Source organism: Lates calcarifer, linkage group LG12 (assembly GCF_001640805.2).
Source record: "Lates calcarifer isolate ASB-BC8 linkage group LG12, TLL_Latcal_v3, whole genome shotgun sequence".
NCBI classification, from domain to species: domain Eukaryota; kingdom Metazoa; phylum Chordata; class Actinopteri; family Centropomidae; genus Lates; species Lates calcarifer.
In genome coordinates, this window is record NC_066844.1 from 13,786,087 (window position 1) to 13,795,100 (window position 9,014).

The window sequence follows — 9,014 nt, forward strand, 5'->3', positions numbered from 1 at the left end:
TTACTGAGTGAGATGAGATAACCCATACCACCACCATATCTGTCCATTGAGTATTCAGCTACAGCCAGAATCCGTTTGTTTAGCATAGCACAAAGACTGGAAGCAGGAGGGAGCAGCTACTTTATCTGAAGATAAGATCCATCCACTAGTGCCTCAAAAGCTCATATTAACACATTATAACACATGACATATTTTGTAAACAATGACATGTTAAATAGGGGCCCTGCAATGGATGTACCTCACCTCTCACCCAATGTCAGCTGAGATAGGCTAGATAGAGCTAAGCTAATTGTGTCCTCTGCTTCCAGTCTTTGTGTTAATAAGCTAATGTCTCCAGGCTGCAGCCATATATTTAATGGAGAGACATGAGACTATTTATCTCACATGTCTCTCAGCATATTTTGGCATTGTTTTGTCCATTTGTGTAAGCACAGTCTTCCATGAAATTTCATTTGAATTCAGTTTAAATCAATTGAAACATCTATAAAACAGACTGAAGAGAGCCAAAAATCTTTTTATAGCCTATTTATTCATTTGCAAATAAAAATAATAGTTAATGATCTCTGAATCTTATTTCATCCAAATAACATCAGTGTGAGGATCTGTCAGTCTTTATGGAAGCAAATGCACTGAAAATGAAAAGCACAATAAACATAATCAGTGGATGTGCTTTTGTGTCTGCTGAGCATTTACACACGTTTGTTTCACAATGGTGATATCAGTCCTGAAGCTCAAAGCAAACCATGATATCTGTTCCACAGATTCATTTTCCTGTTTCACCTCATTTTCAATAGAGGGCCTTGTCTCCACCTATAAGAGCTTGTTCATGTTGATATATTGTATCAGACTGATATGAATGTTATAAGGGAATTATGTTGTAGGATTTAAATTAATTTATTTCTTGTATGATTGCTGTTTTACTGTGCTATATTGCCATTATGGAGTGTTTATTTGCATGTAATCCTCTTTTAAAGGGAATTATATGAGTGTTTTGAGATTTATATTATAATGTAAAGCAAAGATCCCTGACCCCACAGCGAGGGTAGAAGTGGATAAATGTGTATGCTATTGCAGCCACAGAAAACAGGAAGCATGGAATGTGATTCAGCTATTTCCATGCTGAAACTTAGCTCTAAAATTGGTGCTTTCTTTCCTAGACAATTTCATCACCTTCCTCCAGTTGCATGAGGACAAACTGTTGAATACCTTCACAAAGGATTTCACAACACAACAGTAGTCCCAGACCTGTTTTTGACAGTACATCAATATAGTATTTCAACTTTTCAGAGAGTTTTCTGAGTCCTGGAATCATGCTGTGTAACATAAAGCTCTGGCACAGGTTAACTTCACAAACTTCAAATGAATGTTTTGGGACACTCATTTCTAATTGCCAGCAAAAATCACCACTCAAATAACAATAATGCTTGACACAGACAGTGTTGAGTAAGAAAATATGGCTTGTCAGATGCGTTTTTCTGCATGTAAGATTTAGTGGAAGAGACTCCCCCCTTGTTCCTCTGCTCCATGACTGGGTGAGGCATAAAAATCAGTTTTGCTGGTTGATATGTGTGGATGAGACTTGTTGCAAGTCCAGTTGTCTGCACACAAAAGGACAATTCAAAGCAACGTCTTGTGTTCTTTCCCCAGGATAATGAGTTATTCACAGGATCTAATGCAGAATAGGACAGATAATACTTCCTTTTCCTAATTATCTAGTCCATCAATGTATGGTCTTGGAATGCACAATACTACCAGCTGAGACCTAAAAATTTATTTGACGAAATTTATGTATTTGATCCTTTTTTGACCACATGCAGTGCCCCAGTGCTTATGTGCTATGTTGTGCTACATTTTGCAAGTGACACAGGTGGGCCTTGTCTGTAACAGACAAGCTGTATCACCAGATAAAGAATATGAATTTTGTTTCACTTGATAGGGATGTTGCAGTTTAACATTGTACAATACAGAGCATAAAATTGATTATCTATTCAAGTAGAGAAAAGAAAAGAATGTTTTCTTCATATTTATCCAACAGATCATTAACTGTTCATCCCATTCTTTTCTCCATCTACTTGTTCCCATTAAGTCACAGCTTAGACCTCAGTGATTGTCTCTAGGACATAAAATCCTGGATGGCTAAGAGGTTTCTGTTTAATTACCATAAATTCTATGTTTTATTATTATTCATAAATTACATCAGCTGAGTCATGATGCATATGGACTCCGGGGGCTCTCTTGTGGGTAGCTCGCTGGTTCTGGATATTTCATAGTGATTTTAACGGTTCCATTTCTGTGAAGGACAGATTGAAAAAAAGGCATTGATCTGTGTTCCCTTCGTTTTTTAGGAAATTTTATTTGGCTTTGAGGGGTGAAGCTAAAAGTCAACTCAATAATACATTAGAATGTACTACTTAACTGAAGAAGCCTGTACAGGCTGCTATATTGGATAACCTGTATTTTTATTTTTATTTTTTTCAAATGTGCATAAATATGACAGGCAAGACGTGAAGGTCTTTTATTATTCTTGCTTCCAGTACATGAAGACCTATGAAAGTAGAGCACCTCTACTGCATTTTGAAGGGAGAGAAAAACTAATTCTGGTTCCCCATGTTTGGAAAAAAATATTTTTTTGGCCATATTGCTCAGCCCTAGTTTAGTATTATAGGAGTCGTTCAGTAATTTGTTTTTGGCTTTATTTCAGGGAGTCCTGTTGTGCAGATTACATAATTCTTATGTCTGTGCATTGAGTACAGACACTGAGCCACGAAGCAGTTATCCTATCTTAGTATAATGACTGAAAGAAGAGGGGGACAGCTAGCCTAGCTCTTGGCTCAGACATTTACTGAACCATGTTGTATCCTTGTTTGTAAAATCCAGCTTGGGGCTTTTCTGTGTGGAGTTTGCATGTTCTCCCTGTGCCTGCATGGTTTCTCTCAGGGTACTCCAGCTTCCTCCCACAGTCCAAAGACATGTAGTTTACTTAAATTGTTGACTCTACATTTCCCATAGGTGTGAATGGTTGTTTGTTTATATATGTTGGCCCTGTACCCTGCCTCCCACCCAATGTTAGCTGGAATAGGCTCCAGCACCTATGCAACTCTTAACAGATAAGCTGTATAGACAATGAATAAATGAACATGACATCCCAAAATGTGAACTAGAACATTCAATTGCCATAGATCGAATAGACATGACAAACTAAAAGTCAAAGTACACATAAATTTTCAAACATGATTTCTGTCATTCTAGGTAGTTCTTATCATGCTGATGTGTCTTCAAGTGTTAATTAATCAATGCTCAAGTGCATTTTTTGGATATTTTTGGTTTTAATTGGTTATTTGATGCTATAAAAACGCTGCTATGCTATAATCTCACGTTGAGATTGACAGCTGTGATTGACTTGCAATTGGTCAGGCACATGTGTGAGTCAATACCACTGTTCACCTCCCCAGTCACTATGGCACAGACTTTGGGCTTGTATCCTGAATATTTTGGCTTCAATTTGAGCAGTGGGAGGAAGTGGAGATGCGTCACCCATCTTTATATACAAACATAGACCACAGGGCATTGTCATTAACAAATGACTTTTCCTTTTTTTTCCCTTGCTTTTCCAATTTTCATTGCTGTGTCACAGAAATGAAAAAGTTCTGTTGTTTCCTTTGTCTTTCAAATGAGAATATAATTGTAGAATAGATGTGGGTTATATTTTGACACTGGTGCATGTTCTTGTAATTTTATATGGATTGGTCACATGTTTCTACTCTTGCTATTCACTCTGTATATGTATATGTATACTGTATATGACACAGCAGTGAAGAGTTCATCTGACCAAACATGGCAAACATGACCTCAGGGTCTGAGTATAACCAGATAATATTTGTAGCCACAATGGAGGGCAAAGATAGCACAAGATAGGAACATAAATCTACAGGCACAAACGCAGATAACGCCAAGCATGATCCATAATATTATAATAACAGACATTTTTTGTTATACTCCTTTCATTCCCACAAGGCAGGGTTTCTTTTTTTTTGCTGTATGAATGGTTGGAGTGCATTGTCAGCCAGACTGCAGCTTACAGGGGTGGACCACCATGCAGCTGAAAGGCATGTCAGCATTTCATGGCTTGAAGCCAGGTGATCAAGTTAAAGTCTGTGTGTGACTGCTTGGCTGCTCCAGTAATTCCATGGAAAATTTTTGATTGTGTTGGTGAACATGTACTGTTACAAGTTGCAATCACTAATAGTTTTGGGTTCGACTCTGTGATTTGTTCAAACAATACACTTCCAGAGATTTCCAGTGTGTGGCTGTTTTAGTTGAGTATTGCTGTAAATGAAAATGTTCGCCAGAGGGCGCCAAACACAAATGAGAGGCCAAATCACCACCAGAGTCAACTTTCGCTTTGAATTTCTTTAGTTTATTTCATTAAAGTACTCATTAATACCAATGATTTTTCACATTTTCCAATAATTGCTTGATAAATATTGTTATTTGTCTACTTTTAGGGTATGGACCAAAAATTCTATCAGCCCTAGATTGTAAATATTTGTTACTGGAAAAAAGTTATCTGTGACAGTGGCTCCCAACCTTTCACTTGAGACACCTAAATATGAAGAGGTATCTTCTTGAGTGTTTTTCCTCTCTCATAATAGATTTCATATCATTCTTATATATATTATTCTTAAAAGGGTAAAATTACTGTATTTTATAAGAAGTAGAGATTGGAGAAAAGTCTGAAAAATAAAAAGAGGCTTTTTGAAACCCTCTGCAGTTAAAGAGTGCACAAACCACCTGCTCCACATGGTGGTACTGTAACAGCTCCTAGTGTAGTTTAACTCACTACTGACAAGTGGCCTCAATACGCTTGTGAGTGAGGGACATTTTAGAAGTATTTTGAATATACAGAGTCACATGTTACATGAGAGAAAGTCCATTAAGTCTGTAATGGTAAATTCTAACAGAAAAATATCTTAAAAGACTATCACTAGCAAATGTTGTTTTGATGAATGTAATAAAATACCATTCAAGTAAGAAAAGTAGATATAAAAAACGTATTTTCTCCAGTTGGGAAGAATGAAAACATGTTTGTGATAATGGTTTGAGTATAACGTATATAATATTTTATTGGATATATAGTTTAATTTTTTACTGGTTATGTGTCCTTACTCAGTTTCCTTCTGATATATCCTGAAACTGCCTAAATCTTTTGATTCTCTCACAGTGTGATCACATTATGTTTTGGGGCAAGTCATGAGACTTGCCAGGAAACTACAGTACAGCAGTTCTACACATCCCGTGCAGTCTGCCCTTTAACTCTCACTGCATGATAACATAATTACACCAAGACAGTGTGTGAGGAAGTCAGGACACTTGAGGACATGGACTCAATATCCTCTCAGCAGCTATACAAGGCATAGTCAAACAGGGATGATATACACTGACTTCTAGGCATGACCATTCATGAAAACAGTGCACATATTGTACATCTGGTTATAAAATTGCACTTTTTAATCTGCCAAAGACAGATTAGAATATAAGGATAAAGAGGAAGAAATGAAGATAATTAAATTCAGAGGAACTTTAACATTCAAGGCAATTACCATTTTTTATCCTAGGAAGCCAGATGCCATGCTAAACTAGGGCAACTGTAGATGTGATTTCATTCTGATGTTTAGATGGTGATTTAGATCACAATAACAGATATTTGTTACATATGTATTCAGACATGATTTGTGTTGCATTTCAGCTGAGATTCCCCTAATTTCACACCCACTTTTACTCACTTTGAATTAAATATTTGAACATCTTTTTATTGTTTATGTGAAGTACATAATGAGAGCATAAGAAAGGGTCCTATGTTCCCAAGGTCTGTGTAGCACATAATAGGAACCTGAAAAGAACTTCCCCAGCTCTGTGTTGGTTGGACATATAGAGACAAACAACCATTCACTGTAACATTCACACCTACAGGCAATTTAGAGTCACCAATTAACCTAACCTATATGTCTTTGGACTGTGGGAGGAAGCCAGAGTATCCAGAGAGAACCCACTCAGGCACACAGAGAACGTACAAACTCCACACAGAAAAGCCTTGGGTGAACCAGAGTTCAAACCCGGAACCTTCTTGCTGTAAGGCAACAGTGCTAACCACCATACCAGTCACTGTGGGAACTCATGATGCGATTTTCTGTTCCCCAGCCCTGCTGTATGGCTCTCGGTATGATTGTTACAATTCCATTAAATGAATTGGATAACATTTCATAAATATTTTCACTCGAAATGGGTCAAATTTGACCCAAACACAACAGGATGGTTAATGTGTGTTAACAGAATATGGAACCAGACATATGGGAACATAATTGTTGCCAACAAAATCTGCAGTTGTCAGCTAGAAATGAGAAGTCTGCAATTTCACTTCTGTATGAACTCAAAGACCCATTATTTCATTTCATTTCTAAATCCGTGTTATTACTGTAAACTACACTTATGCCATGAAAAAGCAGAAGGTTGAAAAGCGTAACAGGCGTAGAAACTAAGGCGGGTGGTGTTTGGATCGTGAAGGGTTAAGCTAGTATTGTACAGTGATTATACATTTTATACATATTACATTTACATTGCACATGGATTGTGCATTGTATCAATAATATTTTACATATCAACATATTCCTGCTGTCAATCAAAGCAAAAGCCCTCACCAATACAAAGAAAATGTGGGGGAGGGGTAACATACTTTGAAGAACCACTGAACTATTGAATCCAATCACTCTGACCTGGAAAATACTAAAGACACACTGAAATGACCAAGCAATCAAGAAGAATGAGAACTGGTACCATGAGGACAACAGCACAACAGCTGACCTCCTTAGAGGTTTTATGAGAAGATGAGATGGGATGGGGAGGGGGTCAGCAATCACATTTTGTTGAAGTTATTGTCATCCATCCTTTGTTTATCTCAACTAATTATGAATGCATAAAGTTTTCTTTAGAGGGAAGCTTGAGAGTTGGCAAGAGTTAATGTCTGTCAAAGCACAAAAGAAGATGACATTACCAGTCCATCAAGGTCAAGGCTGAAGGCAGGGGGCAGAGTTAATCTGTCTTGGAGGGGGTGGGGGAAATATACAACTAAAGATTCAGAAGAGAGGATGCACACTGACAATGGGCCAGTGACTGCGGGACAGTGTGTCTGTCAGGGGCTGCTCTCAGGAGAGTAGACCTCTCCATGTTAACATCTGTTCCACGAGCACAACATAATCCCCTTGTACTTAAAATTCATCGTTTCCTCCCTCTACACAAACAGAGGTCCCCTCACGTTGACTGTTTGCATTCTCTGGTTGTCTTAGTTGTTTATCTTGGGTTTTGTGTTAATTTTGACTAAATGATGGCATTAAATAACTTTTGAGATATAAAAAAATAAAAATTCTATCATCTATATATAATGTATTTATATAAACAAAAGTTTTTCTTTGCTTATTTCTCTGTACTTTTTAATGTTTGTTTGTATTACGTAAAGCAAATGCCAGAGATTACTACACATATTTTTCATTCTTCAGACTCACCAAGTAATGAAATTCTGTCTTTGTATTATCATAATGAGAGTATAGCTTATATGAAGTGTCATCAGAACAATAGCTAGTGGGCTAATCTCAATGGGAGCGGAGGCCAAGCAGAGATTTGGTGTGCATATAGGGGGGGGAGCAGGGGGTACTTGGTGCACACATGTCACTGGGGTGAGCCTAATCACGGGCTCGCAGAAATCCTCACAAATGGGGAGGGGGATGGGGGGCTGTCCCGGGGGTGACTCATTTAGGCTTTGAAGAAAGCATTTTGCTCCCGTAACACAACCGGCCCTTGCCTAGACACGAGGACTCATCTTTTGTTTTCCTTTCTCGGTCTCTTCTCTTGTGCGTATGCACAGCTGAGATAGCCAAGGGAACGTCAACCTCATAGCTGCCCTGACACTTGGTTCAACTGGTTTATAATAAACTGGACAGTTATCATCCCTCCCATTTCCTTGCCCCTGCAGTTTTTGTGGATTAGTGGGTCTTTCCATTGTTCAGCCTGCCATGGAACCACAACAGTGTGGCACTCCTTTCCTTCCCCTTCCAGTGTAGTCACAGGAAAATCTACAACATGTCTAAAATATTACATGTAATGTTCTAACAAACCTGTACACGCATCTGTGTCCATGTTCAATGGTTTGGACTTCACAGTCTAACTTATCTAGGAACTTCTGTCACTCATAGTAACAATATTTAGTGACAGACAGACAGATAGATAGATAGATAGATAGGTACTATATTGATAGGGTAATAATAATGTAATAACCCAGGAATAAGAGATGGTATAGTAGATGTAACTGACATATTATCTCCTCATTAAGTTGATAGTAGAAAGTAAATACGTTACCAAACAGTTGCCTGCCCACACATCCAGCAGACACAGTAACATTAGCATTTATTTGCAGTAATTTTTAAATAGCTGTGTAATGGTTTGAGATAGCTGGCTTTTTACCCACTAAATTGGCCACTGTGGTGACCATCTAGTTCAGAAGTGAGGAAAATAATAAGAGATGCTAAAATGTTTTGTTTACCTCAGTTATCCTCTTATCTGAAGGATCTCAGGACAATGTTTTTTTTTTATTTTTTTTTTACAATACTATGTACGTATATACAGTAGGCTACATTGTGTATCTGTCTAATGACTCACGCAGAACCATACAATTAGACTCCATGAATGCATCTGGAAATTTTCCACCAACTAATCCACACATGAGTTAAAATGGTCTGTTGCAAAACAAACTTCAGTACACTCTATGCAATATGAATATTAATTATTTTATTTATTATATTTGATCACTACTGAGCAGTGGTGTGTTTATGCAGCAGGGAGCGCTCCTCCATTGGCCAACAGCCGTACGCTGAGGCAGCAGCAGAGGGAAATTCATCTGTCCCATCCTGAATCAGTGGAAGGTAGCAGCTACCGGAGAGGAAGCGGGGAGTGTAACTGGATGGGAC